This window comes from Zootoca vivipara, chromosome 8 (assembly GCF_963506605.1).
Source record: "Zootoca vivipara chromosome 8, rZooViv1.1, whole genome shotgun sequence".
NCBI lineage: Eukaryota > Metazoa > Chordata > Lepidosauria > Squamata > Lacertidae > Zootoca > Zootoca vivipara.
The window spans coordinates 20,124,166-20,136,136 of NC_083283.1; the positions used below are offsets into that span (position 1 = coordinate 20,124,166).

Below are 11,971 nucleotides of genomic sequence, written 5' to 3' on the forward strand. Positions count from 1 at the left end.
GAGCAGTGCTGCGATGCGGGTGGCGCTGTGGTCTAAACCACTGAGCCTAGGGCTTGTTGATCGGAAGGTCAGCAGTTCGAATCCCCATGATGGGGTGAGCTCCCGTTGTTCGGTCCCAGCTCCTGCCCACCTAGCAGTTCGAAAGCACGTCAAGTGCAAGCAGATAAATAGGTACTGTTCCGGCAGGAAGGTAAACAGCGTTTCCGTGCACTGCTCTGGTTCGCCAGAAGCGGCTTAGTCATGCTGGCCACATGACCCGGAAGCTGTCTGCAGACAAACACCAGCTCCTTTGGTCTATAGAGCGAGATGAGCGCACAACCCCAGAGTCGTCCATGACTGGACCTAACGATCAGGGGTACTTTTACCTTTACCTTTAGAGCAGAGCTAGCAGTGCAGCAGGGGGACTAATGAACTGGTGACTTGTGCTTGTAGACTATTTTCTTCCTGGCTATTTTTACTGCTGAAGAGCTGAAGAGCGTTTTATGCTTGCATGTATCCTCCAGCCCAATCCAATAGTAGTAGCAGCAGAATGTGTGGGAAGAGGGGATTTCCTTCCACTCTTAAGCTTCTCAGTTTCTCCACATGCATTATGGGTACTGGCCAATGTCATGGAACTGAATAAGTTGTGAGGTTTATTACTGCATACCTGTCAACTGTCCTGGAAAAAAGGGACATCTCATTAATTTTTTTCTCACAAAAGGACAGCAACCCAAATGGTCACTGCTATTTTGGGACGCATTCTCGCCCCAGAAAAAGCACGTTTTTCAGAACAACGATCTTGCACGGCACCCCAGCTTTCTCCTTTATAGCTGTACAGTGGTACCTCGGTTTAAGTACATAATTGGTTCTGGAAGTCTGCCTTCCCTAGGACAGGTTTGTTATACAGGTTGTTATCCTGAAGCATACTTAACCTGAAGCAAACTTTCCCATTGAAAGTAATGGAAAGTGGATTAATCCGTTCCAGACAGGTCCGCGGAGTACTTAAACGGAAAATACTCAAACCGAGGTGTACTTAAACCGAGGTCAGGGCCGGCTCTAGGGGTAGGCTGGGTGGTGCGGGGCACCGGCCCGGCAGGGGGGCGCCGCGCAGCAGCCGTGCTGCGCCCTGCGACTGCCCACCAGCCTCAACAAGAAACGGGGCAGAGCGGGGGCGCCGGAGCGATCTCCGCACCACGGCACCCGGCATGGTTGAGACGGCCCTGACCAAGGTATGACTGTACAGTATAACAAACCTGTCCTAGGGAAGTCGTTTGGAGAACTGCTTCAACTAAAGATCTTAAGAGACAAGGGAGTTGCTATAGGATTTAAAGTGGTATAGTGATTCAAGTGCCGAACTAGGACCTGGGAGACTGGACTTCAAATCCCCACTTGGGTCATGAACCTCACTGAGTGACCTTGGGTTGGTCACAGTCTCTCAGCCTAACCTGCCTAACATTGTTATGGAGATTAAATGGGAAGGGGGAGATCCAGGTATACCACCTTCAGCTCGTTGGCGGAAAAGTGGGATATAAATGTGATGTCATTAAGATCTTCAAGTGACACCTTGCTCCAGGTAACCCTGTCTTCAAATGTTAGGCAGGTGATTGCACCTTTTGTGAAACTCCCTTCAACTTTGCCTGGTGCCATCATTACTATCTCTCAAGTACTGCAGCAGAATTCATCCTTTTTTAAACAATATTAATGCTGCCAATGTTATTTCACCAGATCTCTGGACTATTACGACGTGTCTTTTCATAGATTTAGCCAGTGTTGTTCATCTTTTGTGAGCTTTTTTGTTTGTTTCTTTGTAAGCTTCCTTCAGCATAATTTTAGTAAAAATGTGTGACATATGTTTTTCTAAAGAAACACATATTGCATTGTATTAAAATGGAGTCTGTTGTTTTTAAGAAGATGCACAATAGTTTTCACTAAAACAGTGCCCAAGGTTTAGAGAAATTAAATGCAACAGTACAATTCTGAGATACACAAAAAATGAAGAACAATTGGTAGGGGGGTGAAACTATAAATGATAGAGGACAGAAGGGTCTTTTTTGTTATGGTTCCTACTCAATGAATTTCCCTTCCTAAAATATGGCTGGCTCCATAAGAAAAGGTTAAAAATCCATCTATTTTCTCTTGCTTTTAAATTTAAAGCTTTTATTGTATAGGTTGCTGCTGGATGTAGGGGGAAGAAGATTGTTGGCATAATTGAACTTCATTGTATTAGGCTTATTCAAGCTGGCAGAGTAGTTACCCTGAAGTACAACTTATAAATCTTAAAGATAAATACTATTATGTTTTGAATTGCCAGTTTAAAATGTTTGATTTTTATGAAAGTGTATAGGTTTTTAATACGAGCCACCCTGGGAAAGCTATGGTTTTACAAAGTGACTTAGCTGTATCTAACATAAAATGCTGCTAATATTGTTTTACTAGCTCTTTGGCCACCTCATGAGAAGAGAAGAATCCTTGGAAAAGACCCTGATGTTGGGAAAGATTGAGGGCACTAGGGCATCTCGACAGAGGACGAGATGGTTGGACAGTGTTCTCGAAGCTACGAACATGAGTTTGACCAAACTGCAGGAGGCAGTGGAAGACAGGAGTGCCTGGCGTGCTATGGTCCATGGGGTCACGAAGAGTCGGACACGACTAAACCAGTGTTTCCCAACCTTGTGCCTCCAGCTGTTTTTGGACTACAACTCCCATTATCCCTAGCTAGCAAGACCAGTGGTCAGGAATGATGGGAATTGTAGTATCAAAACATCGGGAGGCACAAGGTTGGGAAACACTGGACTAAACGACTAAACAACAACAACAACAGCTCTCAGGAATAATATCATCTGCCCTTTATAGTCTCCACCCCCATTTTTTGTTCAACTTCCATATGCATAAGAGTTAAATGTGAAATAAATGAATAGATTATAAAAGGGGAGGAATATATGAAGTCGTATCCCATGCATGTTTGCCTGAAAGTAAATCAATAAATTAACTGAGAGTAGGTGTGCATAGCGCTGCAAACCTCAAATCCAAAATCCAGAGTAGCATTGCTACTTGCTGAACTGAAACAGCTACTGTATTTCTATTCAGTCACTGAAGAAAACGATACTTTGTTTTCTTCCCTAATACAGTAATGAACTTAAGAACAACTTTAACTCGTCCTTTTTTTAACTATAGCAGCTGCAATGTATCACTCGTGCATGTTGACATACTCATAGATTTTGTCATTCCATCTGAAATGAATGCACAATGCACCTTGGGATTCAGTTATCCCTGCAAAGCCAGACAACGGACTGGATTAAGTTTGCAGTGGCGATATCTGTACACGACATTCTCCAATTACACAACAGTAGCGTACCAAATGGGCAAAACATGCTATTTGTTTTCATGATGTTAAATACATACAGTTGGATCCAGCCTTACTTCCAAGAAAGTGGGCTTAGCATTGCATCATTAGTCATGCTTATATGACCTTTGACACCTAAGACGTGTGTTTTCAGGGGCCACCGTATTCCTGTGACTGTACTTCATTTTAACTGTTTTTAATTCTGGGTTTGAAATTGTTGCATCCTGCCCTGGGATCTGCAGGTGAAAGGCAGGTGATACATCATTATCATTAGCGAATTATCCCAAGGCAGGCAAAGGAAACCAAACTCTTCCTTAGGCAACTAGGAAATTGTGAAAATAATTCTTCCTGCTCCCCTAAATTGGAATCAACCAAAGACCATAATCCCACTCATTATGAAATCTTCCATTTTAATCTCTCAATGAGCAGAAGCAGCCCAAGCCATCACAAGATCTTCTCAAGATCTCAGAAATGTCCTTTATCAGTCTGCCACCCACTCACTTCCAAAGGAACTAGGCAAGAGGAACCAAAACCCCTCGGTCTGGCAAGCCTCTCATCTGACAGGGTTTTCCACTGGTACAAGGGATCTCTTTTATTTAGCAAAAAATAAATAAATACAGACTTTATTATTACAATTAATATAATAACATAGAAACACTGAATCCTTAATAAACCAAATCCTGTTCACTAAACCCATTTTGACACACACCCCTTTTATTCAGACCAGTGACAAGGAACTTTTTCCAGCTTGAGGGCCATATTCCCTTGCATATAACCTTCTGGGGGCCACATACCACCCATGAGAACAGCCGTCAAAACTGGGCAGGGCCAAAGCAACATACACACCCCATTCACAAATTCCCCACCATTCATATACATCAGCACACATCCCATTCATCTTCTTACTGGCATTGGCTCATCAATTTAGCTTGAAAACTTTTCAGCTGATATATCTGATGCAAACCTTTATGTTGCATCCTCATGGCTGTAATTCCATTAGGATGTTTGTCTCTCAGAAGCTTCCATAGTCTGTGTGATGGGCACAATTCTTAGAATGCTCATGGGGAAGATAGGAGAAGTGGAAGGTGTTAAGTTAGCAAAGTGTGCTCTGGTCTGGTCTGGCATGCCCCCTTGTTAAAAACAAGCTATGAAATTCTAGTTCACAGCATTACAAAAGTCAGCTGTTTTTATCTACTGAAAATTTCTAGCCATGAGCAACCCTGCAGGGAGTGACGTTTGCTTTTGACAACACACTTTCACAAACAATCCCTCTTCCTAGGATATGTTTGATGAGATGCTTTAATGGGCTGCAACACACACCTACCCCCTTCAAGCTACCTGGAGCACTGGAGACCAGTTCCTGTGACAGAGATTGCAACAGCCCACAGCTCCCTTTCACCCGGTTAAAGGTAAAGGGGCCCCTGACCATCAGGTCCAGTCGTGTCCGACTCTGGGGTTGCGGCGCTCATCTCGCTCTATAGGCCGAGGGAGCCGGCGTTTGTCCGCAGACAGCTTCCGGGTCATGTGGCCAGCATGACAAAGCTGCTTCTGGTGACCCAGAGCAGCACACGGAAACACTGTTTACCTTCCCGCCTATTTATCTACTTGCACTTTGATGTGCTTTCGAACTGCTAGGTGGGCAGGAGCTGAGACCGAACAACGGAAGCTCACCCTGTTGCAGGGATTCGAACCGCCGACCTAGACTCTGTGGTTTAACCCACAGCGCCACCTGGGTCCCTTCACCCGGTTACAAACTGTAATAATACAGATGCAGTTACTGTTGGAAATAAATCAAGGCGACCTTCTTAGAAAAAGAAGTCTGGTTGTTTTGTATTTAAGTCATCCAATCCACAGCTCCATTTTTTCAAACCAGTACTAGGAATGCTCTATAATAAATAGTTATAGAGCGCTAATGCCCCCTTATTTACTTTTTTTAAAAAAAGAAACATTGTGATAATGAAACTAAAATAATGGTTTAATGCAAAGGAGTGTGTGTAGAGCTTCACTCAAAATGAAAGCGTTCATAGAAGCAGAAAAATCAGAGTTATGTTTGACAGACTGTGTAGGAGGAAACCTATGCATGAGCAAGATTTTCGCAGGTAATTGGCACCTGAAATATCAGCTACTCTCTCATATGAACGGACGACTTAGCTATTATCAAAATCAAGTTCAAATGAATAAGAGCAATACTAGTGTAGTAGCTAAACATTTCCATGGGGGTGAGTGAATCTATTGAGAACATAAACATTTTTTATTGTTTCCAGGGCAGCTAGATTTAAAGTGCTATGACACCCTGGATTGCAACCTGCAGAAGCAATTTTTATTCATTAAGGTTTATGAAGACTTCAGTTTCCATAGGGCAGCACAACCAGCAAGCTAATTGAAAGAGGATTTAAGGGGGGCTGTTAACTCTTTAAGAGTCGACATAGTGCCTGTTACAGTGGTACCTCTGGTTGCGGACACAATCTGTTCCAAAAAGTCTTCAACCAAAGTGGAGCTTCTGCACATGCGCAAAGCGTGATAGAGCGCTTCTGCACATGTGCGAAGAGCGCAGAACGCTTCTGTGCGTACAGCGAAACCCGGAAGTAAACACTTCTGGGTTTGCCGCATTCACAAACTGAAAAGATTCAACCTGAAGCGGACACAACATGACTGTATTGTATTATTTTATGAGAAGCATCCATTTAACCTGCCAGAATCACGTACCTTCACCTAATTTAGGAACATTACTGAAACTGTTGCACCCATGCCTCTTTTTCCATTAAAGAGGACACAATTTTCTTCTTGTTCTTGGTAAAGGACCCCTGGACAGTTAAGTCCAGACAGTTAACTTGACTATGGGGTGTGGCGCTCATCTTGCTTCAGGCTGAGGGAGCCGCCGTTTGTCTGCAGGCAACTTTCCGGGCCATGTGGCCAACATGACTAAACCACTTCTGGTGCAATAGGACACTGTGACGATTGCCAGAGTGCACTCCTTAAAAGCCAGAGGTGCTGCGTCTTCTAAGTTCTCAAGTCCAGGAGGTAATAAGATGGCCTGTAATATACGGACCTGCACTCCCCTGGAAGGAGCAGGTTCATAGCTTGTGGGTGTTCCTGGATCCAACATTGGCACTTAAGGCCCAGGTGGCCTCAGTGGCTAGGACTGGCCATTTCCAGCTACAGTCGCTTTTGGACAGAGATGACTAGGACATGGTACCCCATCGCTCTGGTAACTTCAAGATTCAATTGTGGTTTTTTTGCAATGCGCTCTATGTGGGGCTGCCACATAAGATGATTCAGAAACATCAACTGACTCAATATACAAAGAACAGATTGCTGGTTAGGGTTGTCTTTAGAACCCTGTTTTAAAACAGCCATCGGCTATTAAGTTTTCAGAGCTAACTTTCAGGCCCAACTGAAGGTGCTCATGCAAGTGCTTAGTGCCCGCCGCCCGCTGCCCGCTCTTACGGCGCGCAGCGCGGCGACGATCTTCTAAATCGGGGAAAAATCGCCGAAAATCCTTTGTGCGCATGCGTATGGGCCTCTCCCGACCCAGAAGAGGTCATTTCCGGTGCACTTCCGGGTCGGGGGAGGCCCATACACATGCGCACAAGCGATTTTTGGTGATTTTTTCCGACCGGGAAGCGCGCCAGTGCGCCAGTAAGTGTGTGTGCGCATGCGCACGGGCGTGCACTCCCCCGCCCTCCGGCCCGCTGCGCGCGCACTCCCCTGCCCTCCGGCCCGCCGCGCGTTCGGCGCGGCGGGTACCGGCCCAAAGCCCGGTAAGTCTGGGGACCCCTGTTTTAAAGTATTGGCTGTGGATTTTTCTTGATGTTATCGCTTTCTTTTTTTTGCAAACCGCTTTGATGTTGTTTTCATTCCTACTTTTAGTTACGTCTTTCATGTGTTTTTTATTTTATTTTGTAATTTCATATTGTGTACTGCCCTGAGATCTACAGAGTAGAGGGCAATATACAAATTTAATAAATAAAATAATTCAACATTAGCTGGCTTTTGAGATTTTTATGGGCAAAGAGTAGGCAAGTAAGGGAAGGATTCTCTCATTTCAAAAAATCTAGTGTTACCTAGCTCAGCTATTTTATTCTCCTTAGGGGCGGAAATATATTCAATCAGACTCTGAAACTGACACTGATTCATACAAAGTGGATGTGTTTATAGATATAGTTGGGGCCTCCAAAACTGATGAAGCATGTGAAATTTCTAATTCACCACTATTATTACAAGTGGGACCTACAACAACATACTGCATTCTTAAGTGCCTACTTTCCAACTTCTTCTATTCCAGGGATACTCTATTCAATTCCTGCCTTCTGTATGGTTTCCAATCCCCCCCTACCACCTTTAGTCAGCATTGCATTGCAGGGGGTTGGACTAGATGAACCTTGGGGTCCCTTCCAACTCTATGATTATATTCCCACTAAACATGCCCAGTCTGCACTTGGCCCGCATTGGGATTCCTGAGCACTGAGGACTGATCTTCTTCCTTTTCTTTTTGCATTTCTATAAATCTTCTGGTTCCGCCCAAGCCTGGTGGCACCCCATTCTCATTTTCACTCCACAACGACCAACACCCTGAAAACTGAGATCAGATTAACTTATAACATGTTGATAACTAGTTGACCTCTCATCTAAAAAAAACAACTTACCAGGCCAAATTTGATTTGCTTCAGCATTGGAATTGCATCATATACCTCTCAGGCTATTCTCCAGGTTCCAGCAGATTGCCCACCAATGTGATGACCACAATGTGTCTAAATATCCCAGAGAACTGGCGGTAGGGGGGCAAAGTGCCTCTGTCAATGCAAGCCGGGCCGTCAGTCTCTGCATTTCACGAGCATGTTTCCACGCTTCAACACTGTCTCCAAGTGAAGCACATACACAGAGCCACATGAGTGAAGCACAGAGCCACATTTAGAAATGCCACTGGGATAGGAAGTTAAAATAATAAAGTTAATCTGCCTACAACTTCAAAGTCTGAGAAGCGAGTCAAGATATCCCCCCTCGAGTGTGACCTCTGCCACTATTCTTCCATAGAGCTCAAAGGCAGCAACTGGGAGCTGAAGCGAATCTCCCATGTGCAGTTTACGCACTTTCCTATGCATGTTCCCATGTTGGAATTCCGTGTTCTGGTACAACATCAGAATGTGACAGAGGCATGAGCTCTATTAAATGTAGCTCCTGTAAATCCAAAAATGCTCAATCTAAGCACCTGCTTATAGGAGGAGCAAGTGCTCTGAAAAAGCTGGAGATCTCAAGTACAGGTAGGACTGGATGAAGCAGAACAATTGGGAGTTCCAAACAGGCATTTCTTCTTAAGGCACACACTCCTAGCAAAGCAGCAAACGGAACATCCTGCAATTCTCTTTACAAAGAGCACATCACCATTAAATTGCTCTTTAATGAGACAGATACTTTAAGCATTACACACACAAAAAACCAAACATATTTCAAAGGTAAAAAGAGGATTCACCTCATTTTAAACCAGACATGCCATTCTTAATCAAAGACAACCACATTTTATAAAGAGCCTGTCAACCTTAGTTACTAAGTAATTACAGTTCCAACAACAACAGGGGGGGGGCTTAATTTGCCTGGATAATGTATGCTATTTAATGTGATGCTGTATATCCGTTGAATGTTAATACTTTTTTTTTTTAAGTTAAATGTTACCATCCCACGGCTATAGTTGGAAAACATATTTAACAGTTAATTAATCATGCTGTTACCACTATTAAATAGGCAATGTTTATTTCCTGGCTGAAACAGCTCCATTTCATTACACTGACAAGCAAAGTGATGAGTTAATAAGTATACTTCGACCCTCTCCCTGAACAAATTAGAAAAATATATTAAGTCATCCCCTCTGAAAGTTTCAGGTTAACTCACCACCCAAGTTGATGTGCTTATACCCTCCCACACATATATGTATGTATGTGTAATATATTTACAGTCGTACCTTGGTTTGCATACGTTTTGGATTACAAACACATCAAACCCGGAAGTGCATGTCCCGGTTTGCAACCTTTTTTGGGGATTACGACCCTTTATTATTATTATTGCGGACAAAAAAAAATTTGGAGGCCCCATTGGTGAAAGCGCGCCTTGAGTTATAACCTGTTTTGGTTTACAAACGGACCTCTAGAACGGATTATGGTTGTAAACCAAGGTACCACTGTATACCTATCTCTCTCTTCTGCCAACCACTGCCCCCAGGTATCTGTTAATCCTATGCAGCGAAAACAATGAGACTTGTGGCATCCTAAAGACTAACAAATGAGTTGCACCATAAGCTTTCGCAGGCTACAAGCCACTTCCTCAAGTGCATTATCCTGCGTTGCAGGTATACTGTCAACATACGTACACATATTTATTGTAACTTCATTCGAATTCAAAGAGCTGTTTAATCCATCTTTCACTGTGCCATGGGTGACATCATGTTTGGCCTCTTCCCACCGGAGTTTACTTCTCCCAAACAGCTTCAGTGCATTAATGATGTTAAAGTCTGCCTTCAGTAATGACAGCTAAGGCACAATAGCATCACTGGTGTAGTCATCTCAGCAGATATGCATATTTCAAGAGGCTGCTCAATGGAGAAAGAATGAGCCCGGTGCAGGAGTGCATTTCCAGTGGCAGAGCAAGGCACAGAAGCAAAGCAGCCTCACTCCGGGGGAACAGCAAAATAACCAAGGGACCGCTTCAGATGGCAAATGAATTAGGATTCAAAAAAAGAAAAGACAAAACCACCACCACCACCACCCCCCAAAAAAAATTCTTGCAGAAAGCTGGAGCATGCTAATTTCTTCTTAAGGGAATTAGGCTGGTTTGTGAATGGCAGCGTTGGCTGAATATTAAGGGAGGAATGAGGGAAGGCAGACCTGCATGCTCTCTTATTCGTTGGGGGGGGGGGGAACCTTGACATTTCCCCAAGAAAGCCATGAGAGAAAAACCCATGGCAGTGGAACACATGCTGCTGCCTATGTCTCACCAAAAGGCTTTCCAGACACCCACAGCCTGGCAGAGATGTGCAAAAATAAACAAACGCCAAGCCTCTGAGCCAAAATCAGAAGCTTCCTCATGCACACCACCTCTGCAGTCCCAGCCTGACTCCCAAACCCATCCTTGGAAGCACTGCTGACACACAGGTACATTAAGCAGGGGGCTGCCACGCTCACTTCCCTGCAAAGAAAGGCAAAAAGCCGGCACCTCTGTGAGCCCATCCAGGTTGTGCTGGTGTTTAGAAACATTTAAGAAAAAGTGCAGGGCTGCTGATCTATACACTGCAGTGCCTGGGTAGCAGTGTCAGTAATTCGTCCCTGCCTTTCACCCCTAATTCTCTTGGTGCACATGTGTGGGCTTGTGGGTTTAAACCAGCTTCAGCCTCCAAAACGGGGAGAGAGAAAGAGCGCACAAGGACAAGAGCCATCACATTGCAAACGCCCCTTTCTCTCCAACCTGGCCCCCTCGGTCAACCTCTCACCACTCAACCAGACTGACTCTTCCCTTTAATGCCTAGCAAGTTCCCACTGCCCAAGCCTTAAATTCAGATCAGCACCATTAATCCGTTTCACCCCCCCTTCAGTCCCAGGTTCTAATCCTGGCCCATTCTGCTTCTGCCCCGATTCTCCCCTTGGCCCGCCGTCCTACATCCCTCCCTCTGCCCCTTTCCCCTTAAGAGTCCCATCTCTCTCTCTCTCCATCCGTCCTGAGTCCCCTCCATCCCTTCTTCCCTTCCTCCAGGCAGGAAAGGAAAGGACGGCGGCAGGATAGGGAGTTTTCTCCTCTTCCTCCCTGACAAAATAATATATATATATATATTCAAGCCCAGACTTGAAAGAAATTATCAACCCCGCGCCACCGTCGCAAGGCACCGTCAGGAAGGACGCTCCGAGCGAGCGCCCCTGTCCCGAAGAAGCAGGAAGCAGCCGGGGCATTGCTGCGCCCTGCGGATTGGAGAGCTGGCGGCCAGTCCCCGTCCATTGCACCCCAGCGCCGGGAGCTTCGGGGACTGCAGGGCATCAGGAAGGCAGGATGGAGGGACCCTGAAGAAGCAGAGAAGTAACTTACTTGCCAGGAGGAAAGAGCCGGCCGCGCTCGCCGCGGCTGCTTCACTGCGTCCCGCAGAGCATGGCGCAATCGCTCGCTCCCTCGCTAGCCGGGCGCCGCCAGCCAGTCAGAGCGAGCGCGCGAGCACACGGCGGGCCGGCTCCTTCGCGGCGAATGGGATGAGCCGAGCGCGCAGCCGGGGCTCCGGAGCCGCCGAGCAACATTCAGGCATGCTCAGTCGGCTGACCTTCTCGGTGTGGGAAGTACCACTGCGGGAGGAAGACGGGGAGGGAGGGGGGAGAGGAGGAGGAGAGGCGAAATGGATGCTACCACCAGAGAGAGAGAGAGAGGCGAGCTAAAAATAGACGCAGGCGAAGATGGGTGGGAGGAGAACGAGAACAGCTGGAGCTTAAAGAGGCAGGAGCCGGTCTAAAGGAGCGCGTCTCTCTCTCTCTCTCTCTCTCTCTCTCTCTCTCTCTCTCTCTCTCTCTCTCTCTCACACACACACACACACACACACAGCCACGGCCCATGGGGGGTGCTACAAATGGGGCACTCACAACGACCTCGTGCATTGGTGCTGCAAGTTAGGGAAATTGTGCTTAA

General features: G+C 45.8%; 1 protein-coding gene across 3 annotated transcripts in view; it reads right to left on the minus strand.

Annotated features, from left to right (window-relative positions):
* Positions 1 to 11,592, minus strand: part of OXR1 (oxidation resistance 1) — a 234,133-nt gene extending 222,541 nt beyond the window's left edge. For all 3 annotated transcript variants that reach the window (XM_035125765.2, XM_035125767.2, XM_035125763.2), the window contains exon 1: positions 11,387 to 11,592. The gene's annotated coding sequence lies outside the window, so the exon portion shown is untranslated. The remainder of the gene's footprint in view (positions 1 to 11,386) is intronic.
* Between the last annotated feature and the right edge of the window lie 379 nt (positions 11,593 to 11,971).